Source organism: Molossus molossus, unplaced genomic scaffold, assembly GCF_014108415.1.
Source record: "Molossus molossus isolate mMolMol1 unplaced genomic scaffold, mMolMol1.p scaffold_m16_p_9, whole genome shotgun sequence".
Taxonomy (NCBI): Eukaryota; Metazoa; Chordata; class Mammalia; order Chiroptera; family Molossidae; genus Molossus; species Molossus molossus.
In genome coordinates, this window is record NW_023425403.1 from 39,587,851 (window position 1) to 39,600,863 (window position 13,013).

Here is a 13,013-nt window from a genome sequence, read left to right on the forward strand (position 1 = left end):
AGAAGAAGAAGAAGAAGAAGAAGAAGAAGAAGAAGAAGAAGAAGAAGAAGAAGAAGAAGAAGAAGAAGAAGAAGAAGAAAGAGGAGGAGGAGGAGAGGGAGGAGGAAAGACGGAAATAGAAGAAGAAGAAGAAGAAGAAGCAGAAGAAGGAGGAGGAGGAGGAGGAGGAGGAGGAGGAAGAAGAAGAAGAAGAAGAAGAAGAAGAAGAAGAAGAAGAAGAAGAAGAAGAAGAAGAAGAAGAAGAAGAAAGGTGTAAGTGGTGAAACAGCATGACGCAGGAAGACAGGACCCCAACCAGCGTCCATGCTGCTATTAACAAAAGTAGTGCCACCGCTTGTGGTGATGCAGTTTGTGAAACTAGACCAAGTCCTGCAACTGTGGCATCTACCACAAAGAAACAATGTCTGTCCGTCCTTTCTTCCTTTCTTTCTCCTTCCTTCTTCCTTCCTTCCTTCCTTCCTTCCTTCCTTCCTTCCTTCCTTCCTTCCTTCCTCCTTCCTCCTCCCTCCCTCCCTCCCTCCCTCCCTTCCTTCCTTCCTTCCTTCCTTCCTTCCTTCCTTCCTTCCTTCCTTCCTTCCTTCCTTCCTTCCTTTCTTCCTTCCTCCTTCCTTCCTTCCTTCCTTCTTTTTTTTTCCTCACCCGAGGATATTTCTCCATTTTCTTTTTGTTCAGATAGAGAGGGAGGGAGAGAGAGAGAGAAAAACATCGACATGAAAGGGACACATCAAGTGCCCGCCATCCACACGACCAACCAGGGCCGGGAACAAACTGCAACCTAAATACGTGCCCTTAGCTGGAACCGAACCCGGGTCTCTGGACAGCAGACTGACGCTCTAACCGCTGAGCCAAACAGGCCAGGGCATAATATACCTTCTTTCTTTTTTAAGCACAAAGATGCTATCAGGTCAGCCTATTGTCTACATGGAGTAACTTTTTGAAACCATCTGTTGGGAGCTAATAGATATGCTTTTAAAAATTTGCACAAGCACATTATACAGTACAGGTGTGCATGGAAAGTGGTATATATCACTGAAAGGACTGGCAGTGTTCTGCTTTAGTGCTTCCACATTTATTCAAGTCTAATACTGCATATAAAATGAGTACACATGCTCACATGATGAACTAAGGTAGGCATGACGCTTCTGGTTAGGGCCACTGCAGAAGTCTGAGCTTCTGCTGTGCCCTGAGAGGAGACGACATCAATATTGAAGCACAGCTGTAATCCTTCATGTAGCACAGGGAAACCAGGCAGAGGCAGTTCTGGTAGGTTTTATTAGCTTATAGTACTGATTACGAAGTATGTTCAGTTGAAGCAGCCTGGCCCCAGGCAAGAAGACACATTTGAGGTTGGCAAGACTTGAGGGAAGAGGATGAATCAGGAGGCTGAGTCCTCGGTCCAGGGAACACATGATGAGCACCTACACCAGACAGAGTGTAGGAAAGGAGAATAGAGACCACATTTACCACGACCTAGCAGACAAAATTGACATGGACTAATGAAGGAGGAGAAAGAGTCTAGAAATACTCTGTCTTTTATTTGGTAGCTGAATTCAAGAGGGATTCCTTCACTAAGATATCAAATGAAGGAGAAAAACAAATTTTATAAGGTATTTTGGATAATAAATGTTACAATCAATAGTAAAAAAAAGCGGATGTCATAACGTGACTCAAACTATTGATACTTTTATATGCAATTGTAATGAAAGAATTTTAAAACAACAAAAGTGAATTTATGAAGAGTCATCACAAAGATGGCAGAATAGGTATTTTCTACCAACATCCACCCCATCCCACCCCTTGGAACATTGATTTTGACAACCATCCTGGAGGCTAATTCCCTTGTGGGAATCAGGGAGTCTGGTGAAGAGGTTCTAGCACACCATTGAAGCATCCAGTCAGAGGACAGGTGCATCAACCAGCATAGGAACAGTTTCATTTGGCCTGCTTCACACTTCCCTAAAGTAGCAGAGCTCAGTGCCAGGAGAGACACCTTCAGACCGTGATTTATCTTCTGGGGGAAAGTGATAATACAGAGAGTTGTCTGGCTTCCCTAGGTATGTGGGACTCTGCCCAAGAGGTTCATATTTTTTATGCCTCATACAGAATACTGATGAGATCAGCATGGTTGAGGAGTTGGAAGAGGCTGGGAGCACTGTAACTAGAACTCAGAATTTATCAAAGGACAATAGATTTTTTTTTTTTATCCTCACCCGAGGACATTTTTCTATTTTTTTGTTCAGATAGAGTTGGGGTGGGGGAGAGAAACATAGACGTGAAAGGGACACATCAAGTGATTGCCACCTACACAACCCCAACTGGGGCCGGGGACAGACTGCAACTGAGGTACGTGCCCTTAGCGGGAACTGAACCCGTATCACTCTGGTCCGCAGGCCAATGCTCTAACGGCTGAGCCATACTGGCCAGGACAAAGCAATAGATCTTACTAGCCACAGTGCAGACTCCATCAGGAAGCCTGCCATGAGCAACTTGGGACACCTTGCCTGCAGATCTTGCCCAAATAGCCACCACCTCCCCAACCTTTACCCGCCTCCTCCAGTGTTGGGTCCCTGCTCTCACGCCCGAGCCTCTTACAGACAGCCTGGGGCACACACAGAAAGACAGCCCAACTCAGCAGGATTGGGAGAAACATAAAAAACCTAAAAGGAGCAAGAAATGGTAAAAATTTGCAAAACATTTTGCTGTTTCCTAAAGTCTGCCACTAAGGAAACTTACATAATCTTACCGTGTTGCTTTGCCAACAAAGCGCCTTCCAGGTAGCAAGACCCATCTTTCTGAGAGAACAATCACAACAGACCTTTACAACATCGGTCTAAAGAACATTTGGAAGAAGCAGGTAGAAATAGTAAAACTTATTTTGAAAAATAAATGCTATGAGGAATGATTATGTGCTCTCACTAGTTATAAAACACATGTAGCAGAATAATACTTTTGAAGTACTAAATGATTTGTTTTTGTTCTAGGTACGTGTATGTCAGGAAAATCATTAAACATTAAAGGTCTCTGTCTTTGAGTTTTCAACGGTCAAAACTATCAGTGTCCAGAGGCCAGGGCTGCTATAAAAACAATGGTAGTACACAGGTCACAAGGGGGTGTGCTATTTCACCCCATCCCCTATCTTGATGCTGGAACTATGTAATTTCCTTGAATATGGCAACAGCACTGGGGAATGGAAAAACAAATCCACGGTTTAGTGAAATTGTCTGGAAAAAATAAGGGATAAAAATAGAAATCCAGTCTGAGGGAAAATGAGGTAGTAGAACAAAAATATATTATTGGTGCAAATGATTTATTTTTACAGTTTCTGACCCAACCAGCACCCATGCTGTTATTAACAACTCTACTGTTTGTCTCCTTCCTTGGTGATGTACCTTCTCCATAGCTCACTTCTGCCCCAACTATGGAAACTAAGACTCATAGTGGAGAGCTAGGCATCACCCATCACTTCTTACACAAGGCTGAGAGTGCACTCCAGGGAAGCTCCTACGACAGGTGCGCTGATCAGGCACGACAGTGACTTTTCCAGTGGCCTCCTGGGTAGAAGACTCTGCAAGTCCTCAGCTCTATTCCACCACTAAAAACGTCATTGATGCTTTGTATTCGTGTGTAGCAATAGCTGAGCATTTATTGTGAAGGATGGAGACTACACAAGTAAGAGAAGGAGAAAACTTTCAAAAAGCTGTTTTCTATCTCCTATGTAGTGAGCAGGTAAGGAGAGAATGTGGAAATGGGCTCCAGCCACATGTGTGAAAATACCATCATGAGTGTCTGCATTTCCTCCTAACTCCCACTCAGCATTAATATGTCATCCTATTCTTCAGGGGAGAAAAATGATGGGGTTATTTTTTTTATCCTATCTCATCACTCTACATCCAAATAATGCCAATTACTGTGGACTCGGGCTCTTGTATTTCTCTCATTTGTATCACATATTAATTCCCATTTCTCTACATGAAGCTCAGATGATCTGTAACTTTGGTTGTTGTAAAGGCCATCCACAGAAATTCTCCTTCTCGGATGCTTTCCAATGTAACCATGATTTTCCTTGAAGCAAAATGCAGTTGGACAATAGAAAATAATATTTACATATTTCCACTAATGTGAGTTTGAAGATTAAGATTTATATGTGCCACAGATATTATATGGCAGTGATCATTTATCCTGACTCAATTTTATGTCCTCCTGTTAAATGATAACAGCAATATTAGGTAATATTTATTGAGTACTTACTATGAGCTAAAGCACTACTCTAAGAACTTTACAAATATACACTCATTTAAAGCTCACAGACACCTAATGAGGTTGGAAGTATTATCCCCTTAATAGATTAGGAAACCGAGGTACAGTAATGTTATGTAACTTCAGGGTACAAACCTAATTAGCACCACAGTCAGAGCTCATATCCTGGCAGCCTGCCTCAAGGTTAACTCTCCTTAACCACTGTAGTGCTCCCTTATGCACATTTCCTAATCATCTCTCTAGAAGCAGAAAAGAAAAGTGAACACCTTTTTAAAAAATTCTCACAGTTAAACTCGAATTCAGAGGGAAGCTAACGAGTTGGGGTGAGAAGCATAAAATGTGAAATGTTTCTCTCTGGACTAGAAAATCGTTTCCAACCACATGGAGTGGAGGTGGCAGGAACTCAGTATTTCTCTGACTGCGAAGTCAAAAAAGAAAAGCACCCAGAAAATGAGCCACTTGTCTTAGCATTCAAATCAAAGGAAGGCTAGAAGAGCATTTTTGCTAAAGCTGAATAAGAACCGCATCCCAGAACATGGTGTTAAGGGTATTATTTTTTTGCTACAGAATTTCAGGAATAGACAATACTTATGTTTTTAAAAGTATAATGGTATATAGGAAATACTGGAAAACTTCCATACTCATTTTATGGGCCTACCAGAGCACTAAACAGAACAGAGAATCGAAATGAAAATGAAGGATGGCATTTGACCGTAGTAAACACACACAGTTCACAACACCCACAGTCACATACAGAAGAAAAGTTCTTTATGACCAATGATAAGCAATACTTTAAACAAGTTAAAATGCATGTTAACGCAGAGCTGGTGAAAGTACTACAGTAAATTAAATAAAGAATTGTGTATTCAATAAGAGAGCAACTACAAATCATTTAAAAGAAAATTAAAATACAATTGAAATGAGGCAAAAGATATGCATAGGAATTTAAAAATACATAAATAAAAGTAAAATATGTGAAAAGACTTTCTATCTCTGTAGGAAGTAGAGTAATGAAAATTGTAATAATAATGACCACATTGATAAAAATATTAATGATTTATAATATCCATATTATCAAGATTGTGGAAATTGAAACTCTTGTAAGATGCTAAAAAGAGTGTAAGTTCTTCTAGTCTTCAGAGGAGAATTTGGTGGTACCATGTAAATTAAAAATTTGCAAATCCTTAGACACAGCATTTCACTTTTAAAAATATATGCCACAGAATTATTCCTGTGTGCACTAAAATATATGGAATACACCAAGAAACTTGGTCACATTACTTGCAGAGTGAAGAGCAGTATGGTATCTTATGCAGGGCTGAGGTTCTAAGAGTGGTACTCAGGTGAATATTGAGTAATAAAAGCATTATTTGTGAAAAAAATCTCAAGGAAGTTTTGTTTCTCCTAAATGTTTACACAGCATTTCTCAACCAGTCCAGCAGAAACTGAACTTTCTTTGACTTTTAACAGATAGTTTTCTATCCAACTGTTCACCAAATAAAGTAATACTCTTGAGTTTAGAAGTCCTGTGATACTAAAACTCTTATCTAAAGACATCAGAATCCCACTCATCATGATAAGATTTTTCTACTATTAGAGAAAAGTAGGATTGAGACCACATAAAGGGACAGATAATCCATATACAAACTACATAAAAATATATGTAAATAAATGAAATTATTACTTGTAATATTTACATTAACTTTTTATTTAACTTATTTTGTGCTCAAGCAGCTCTTGACTCGTGTATAATTAAATACTAAAAATGTTAAATTACCTAAATAAAATGTGATTAAATAAACTATTTTGATTTAATTAATTTAAGTTTTTATTATACATCTACATCACTACAAATAATGAAGCAGCTAAAAGTAATTCCGTGAAATTATACATACTGAAAAAGCAAGTTTTTTTTTTGCCTTCTTATTTATGGACCAAAACAAATTGCAGTTCAATGTATAGAGTATGATCCCATTTATGTAAACACAAGCCCCAAAGCCCCAAATCAAATAGCCAGTATGAAAGTTTAGCAAATAATCTGGAATCACTGCAAGTCTTCTCCATGCCAGTAAATTGTACCTGTCTTTCAATTTCAAAGGAGAAAAATTTTGGAAATATCCTTGTCTTATCTAATTCTCCATCTACTCTGTCAACAATCTCTCTTGGTTCTACTTTTAGCTTAACTTTAAAAGAACTGCAGATTGCTTGGCTTTCCTGTTCTTGAGGGTACGCCTCTCCTCTCCTTACTCTACACACCGAATTTTTTCAGTTCTTAAAAATTGCTTGTCTTCTTTACTGTTAGACTCGCAACTAATTATTCTTTGAGATTGTAATGTCCACCCTTATACCAAAATTGACTGTGTGTCCACTCTCATAGCAAACTGCACTTCACATAACAGAAATTTCCACTTCAGTGATTCTTTCGCTATCTATATTCCTTGCTCCACTATACATTTTAAGAGTGAAGATGGCATCGGTAGTTTTGATCATTATTTCCAGCATATGTAGTCAGCTTTCAATAGTTTCCTAAATGAATTAATAATTTAATAAATGTATCATACGTATATGTAAATGTGTGTGTGTGTGTGTGTGTGTGTGTGTGTGTGTGTGTATATACATATATATGTATGGTTTGCCATGCCTTCTAACCTACTTATATAATTTATCTATTTTATATGTTTAAAAATTAATTATTCCTCTCCCTCTAGTACAATATTAGATTCACTTGGACAGTGAGTTTTGGGTGTTTTGATCATGAATGAATTCAAGCAGTCAAACTAAGTATATATTAAACATCTAAAAAAATTTTATTGAATGCACAAGAGTCCAACAGAATTGCATTATATTAACTTCATAGAAGCCCTGTACTTTTTATTAACAGTGGTATATTTTAATACATTGGCTTTTCAACTAGAATTACCTTTTCTCTCCATTTGTAGAGTTCCTAAACATTACAATACTCAAGACCCAAATCATATGCACCATGTACATCATATCCTGTTCAATTTACTTAACTGTAGAAATCCCTTCTGAAATTCTCTAAGAATTTAAAATCAACATTCACTACATTTTCTGTATAAGACAAAAATAATTTTGAGCTAAAAGAGCTTATAACAAAATTGGGTAGTGGAGATCAGAAAATAAAAAATAAAAAAGCATAGATGAGAGAATGGTACATATAAAAGGGACAGTGAAAACAGAATTAGGAATGGGAGTCAGGCCAGGAAATATGTAAAGAAAGAATGCCCCTGCCTGAGCAGGCCCAAGAGCCAACTGGATTGGAGGTAATAGAAGAATCAAGAGAATGATTTTCTCTCTAAATTTATGATCTCTTCTTCTATAGAACTAGAATTTATCTAGACATTTGCTCAACCAGCCAATACCTAGCTTGCCTCAGCTTACCTTCTGGCTAGGTGTGTACATGTACTTTGCATTGTCATCAGTAGTATGTGAGTGGGCATGTCACGCACACCCATAGATCCAACTTAATCTCTTTTTCCTAAGTTATCCTTTTGCCCCCTCCCATTGGCTGGAATGAAGATGTGGAAGAAATTCAACTTGGACCACGTACATGAGAATATAAACTATTGAATAATAGAAACTCAGGAGGAAAAGTATGTAATTTCTGAATGTCTTTGGAGAACATAGCTGCCCAGTAGTCTGAATTGAAAGGACTATTATATTAAAAATATATATTTTTTATTTAAATCACTATGATTTGGGTTTTTTTTTTAGGTTTTTGTTACAGATGATGAAGTTTCACTTTAACTATTATAGGAGGTGATATCCAAAATTATACAATATAGGGAACCCAGAGCCCTGCATGAGAAAGTCAAAGAAAATGAGAGAAAAGTTTTTACTTATCTAGGCTCAGAGAAAATAAATTTATAGTTCAGTGAAGGCCAAGGGAGGGGAGGCAGGGGTGGGTGTGTGACATTACCTCCTGTAATGTCAATATTAAAAAATTTTACTTAGCCCTGGCCGGTTTGGCTCAGCGGTTAGAGCGTCGGCCTGCGGTCTGGAGAGAACCGGGTTCGGTTCCCGCTAAGGGCACGTACCTCGGTTGCAGTTTGTCCCCGGCCCAGGTTGGTCGTGCAGGTGGCAGCCACTCGATGTGTTCCTTTCGCATCGATGTTTCTCTCTCTCTCTGTTCCTCTCTCTCCCTCCTACTCTACCTGAACAAAAAATGGAAAAATGTCCTCGGGTGAGGATAAAAAATAAATAAAAAATAAAAAATTTTACTTAAAACAAAAGCAAATGTTTTTTAAAACCAACCTTCACCCTATTTTATCTACTACTTTGACAAGTTAAATCTTACAATTTTTCAAATCTTAGATCAAGCATCACAAAGTTGGACAAAGTCCTTCCTGCCCTGCCTTCATCAAAATAACTTATAATCAGAGCCATTCGCTAGCCTCCCTTCCACATCCTAGTTTGATTCTCAGTCTCTCTGTCACATTATTTTCTTCTGTATCTAGTAATTAATTGGCAAAAAGGCCTGTCTTCTTCCTTTTTCCAGGAACACTAAAATTGTTTTCTCTAATAAACATTGAATCATTAAAATATACTCAAATCTCTAAATTCCTTAGAATTCTCCTACCTTGTACCTATCTGATTTGGAAGGGTGTTGATGATGAACATAGGGCTTATCTTGCCTTTCCAGACTCGTCTAGTTTCTGTTTTACAGAACTTTTAATCATTCACGGAACCTCCTCACCTCTCCCACAAAGGAAGGTGGGCATGCCAAAGTTTTCCCATTACCAGTCCATAATACTGAAATATATTATACGGTGATTATTACTACTTCTAATGAGAATAAAATACATTGAGAAATACACACATAATTATTTTAATTGATGTATACTATGTAACTCCTATATTCCTTTTTTACATTAAACTAGACTTTTAATAATGCACAGGATCAAAGTTCTGTGTATTTTGTAGTCAATTTCATATTTAATAACTTGAATTTAGTAAGTCAGATATTTTACTTTATGAATATTTTTTGAGACTAGTAGAAAAATATATCATAATTTATGTAGCTGTATCCGATTACAAGATTTGTTTATTAAGCAAAATCTGTTAGCGGTGCCTGTATTGCAGGATAATAGATCTATAAACTCTAAGGAAATATTTTAGTGACAAGCGTAGCACTAGAATTGTTAGCTGTAGAGCTTTTCTCAAAGCTCCCTTAACTGTTTGGTAACTTCTAGACACAGACTTGAGGGAAAACAAGTAAGGCTTTGTGCCTATTGACCTAAGGCAAGTCTTTGTGTTTCTGGATAACTTCTTTTTAGTTCAAGTATATTATAATGTCATTAAAAGCTTATTTTAAAATTACATAATTTTATTCCCATATTATGCATTGTATAAAAATTGACATTTTTATACTTTTTGCATTTCAGATAAGGCAAAATTATAAAAATATATATATATTCTGGAAAGTTTCAGTATGTAAGTATGCAGTTATATTTTGAAATGTATCAAACATAAGCCTATTTATCTCATTCTAGAACCAATCAATTTATCTATGTAGAATAGTAATGTTATTTTTTAGAGCAACCAACTAAAACTGCCATTTAGGCATTATATATGACTTGCTACTGTAGCTATAATAACATTTATATTTTTGATCAAAACTCCCAGAGGATTACGACAACTTATATTAAAGTCATTGAAGCAAAAATTTATATAATTTGGGGATAGATTTTTAATAAATCTGTAGGCATTTTTTATAACTTTATCTACAGGTCTAACATCATTTGAAGGATTTAATTATTTGGAGTCCTAAAGCTAAAGAACCTTTCCATATATCTGCTCCTTTACATTCCTTCAGAAAACAAAACAGAAAACCATAAAGTTAGCTTTATGTTCCTTGTGAAATAATATTTTCTCTCCCTCCCAACCTGAATACACTACTGAGATAGTTTCAGATAATTGTATAAAGAGTGAACAACACACAATTGAATTCTTTCTCTGGGGAGTTGGAATGGAGAGAAAGCAATGCCCAGTCAGTTAGTTATGCATGATTGACCTGTAAAGCTATACCCACCCTCTCTCACTCTGAGATTCCCATTGTGGGATGCTTAGATTTGCCTCATGCTAATTTCAGGCAGCCATGTACGGAAATGAGATGGGAACATATGCACACAGAGAAAGATAAAAATCCAACAGCTTAATAGAAAGACAGAAGTGGCTTTCTAGCCATTGAGAAGCTTAAATGTGCTTTATAAAATTAATTTCCATTTTATTTTCCTCCACTCTTACAGTAAATTTGTTACTTTGATTCTTTCAGCTAGTATTTAAGTATGTATATTTAGAAACTTACATTGTGAAAATAAATTTCAACTTTTACATGAAAGAAAATAATTTCCCTTTAGTAAGATGTGATTAAATGCCCTGGCTCTGGCCTGCAAGCCAGTGGGTATTAACCAGGAGGGGGTCACAATATTCTAAAAAGGGGAAATATTTTCCAGTGTTAAAATATGAAATCCTTCAATTTTGGAGGAAAATTTATTTTCTAATTGTGACTCTGAATAACATTATGATCCTGTGTTTGAGTTTCTGCGCTGGGTTTAACTGCCTGTGTAAAAGTGAGGATAAATTAATCAACCTCCACAAAAGGACAATCTCCAAATATTTCTTAAGTGTCTATTATGTACAAAGCATGGCATTACATACATTGAAAAATAAAAGAAGCAACACTATTTCTATGTTTATGATGTTTTTACCGTCAATAAATAGCAACTATATACATATCAAGTGGTACTTTAAGGAATTTAAAAAATGACACAAATATGTACAGCAGTGGTCCTCACACTTCTCCACCTTGGAAACTCTTACAGTCTTAGCTTATGAGGACTTTTGTTTATGTCAGTTATATTTATTGATATTGTTGTGTTAGAAATCAAAATTGACAAATTAAGAAATATTCACTAATCATTTTTAAATAATAATAATGAATACATAAATGTAAACAAAAGTAATACATTTTATTGACAATATTTCCAAGGCAAAAGTTTAGTGTAAAGAAAAGTGTTTTATATTTTTGTGATTTACTTTAATATCTAGTTTAATAGACAACAGCTTACTTTTTCACTGTTTCTTCACTAAATCAATTTGTTGGGATCTGTTGTTTCAATTGAAGTATATGGAGAAGATCCAACCTTCTACAAACACATATTTGAAAAAAAGCAGAGCCTCCTGGACACACTGAAAAGATCTCGGGGTCCTCCAAGGGGCTTCAGATCACATTTTGAAACTACTAAGGAACAACACAAATTAAAAATAATAAATGCGACTTCCGGTCAAGATGGTGGCGTAGGTAAACGCGGTATCGCGTCCTCCCACAACCACATCAAAGTTACAACTAAACTACAGAACAACCATCATTCAAAACCGCCTGAAATCAAGCTGAATGGAAGTCGTACAACTACGGAACTAAGGAAAAAAAAAAAAGAGCAGCTACATCCAGACCGGTAGGAGGGGCAGCGGCGCGAGGGGGGGGCGGCGGCGCAGCGGCGGCGGAGCGCGCAGCAGCGAGACGGGCTGGTCCCACACCCAAGCGTGGTGGATAAAAATCAGGAGGATCCCGCGGCTGGGAAGGTCCTTCCTGAGGACTGAGGGGTCCCCGTCCCACACCAGGTGTCCCGTTCAGGGTTCCAGTGCCAGGAAGAGAATCCCCATAACTTCTGGCTGGAAAAACCAGTGGAAACTGAGGCTCAGGGAAGCTGAAGCGGCTGGAGCCCCAGGCAGCTCCTTAAAGGGCCCGCGCACGGACTTATCGGACTCTCTCCCTCTAAGCTCGGAGGGGAGGCAGCTCGAGGGGCACCAGAGACACACAGGGAAGAACTGAGCTGTTTGGCACTGGAGCGAGAGCTGGAGAGGGGGCTTCCTCGGGGACAAACGTGCTGTCAGAGGCCTTTGTTCCTTTGGTGAGCCCTTCCCTGGGGCGGCAGACAGCTGCCATATCTGGGACTCCAGCAACCTGGCTCACACTCGTGAGCCCTGCTGACTCCCTGAGGTCCCGCCCCGCCCCACACAACTTTCAAGCTGTTGCCACTTGCTTAACCATAGGATTGGCCGGTCTTGGATCCTGCTTCAGGTTTTTCCTAAATTCTTTCAAACGAGCAGCACTGGGTCTCAGCGAGCCCCATACCTCTCATTAAGTAATACACAGAAACAAACACAGGGAGGCAGCCAAAATGGGGATACAAAGAAACAGGTCCCAAATGAAAGAACAGAACAAAACCCCAATAAAAGAACTAAGCGAAAGGGAGATAAGCAACCTAACAGATACTGAGTTCAAAATACTGCTTATAAGGATGCTCAATGGACTTAGTGAGAACCTCAGTGAACTTAGGGAGGGCATCAAGAGCATAAAAAAGGACTAGTTAGAAATCATGGATACACAGTTAGAATTAAAGGAGGCATTAACTGAAATAAAGAATAATTTACACAGCTTCAATAATAGAGTATGTAGATCCAAGGAGCAAACCATCGATTTGGAATATAAGGAAGCAAAAAATCCCCAATCAGAAGAGCAAAAAGAAAAAAGAATCCAAAAAAATGAGGATAGAGTAAGGAGCCTCTGGGATAACTTCAAGCGTGCCAACATTCGCATCTTGGAGGTGCCCGAAGGAGAAGAGAGAGAACAAGAAATCGAAAACCTGTTTGAAACAATAATGGCAGAAAACTTTCCTAACTTGGTGAAGGAAACAGACATACAAGTCCAGGAAGCACAGAGAGTCCCAAAC

General features: G+C 38.1%; 1 pseudogene; it reads left to right on the top strand.

The window, feature by feature from the left end:
* The first annotated feature begins 269 nt into the window (after positions 1-269).
* Positions 270-13,013, top strand: part of LOC118622359 — a 39,059-nt pseudogene continuing 26,315 nt past the window's right edge.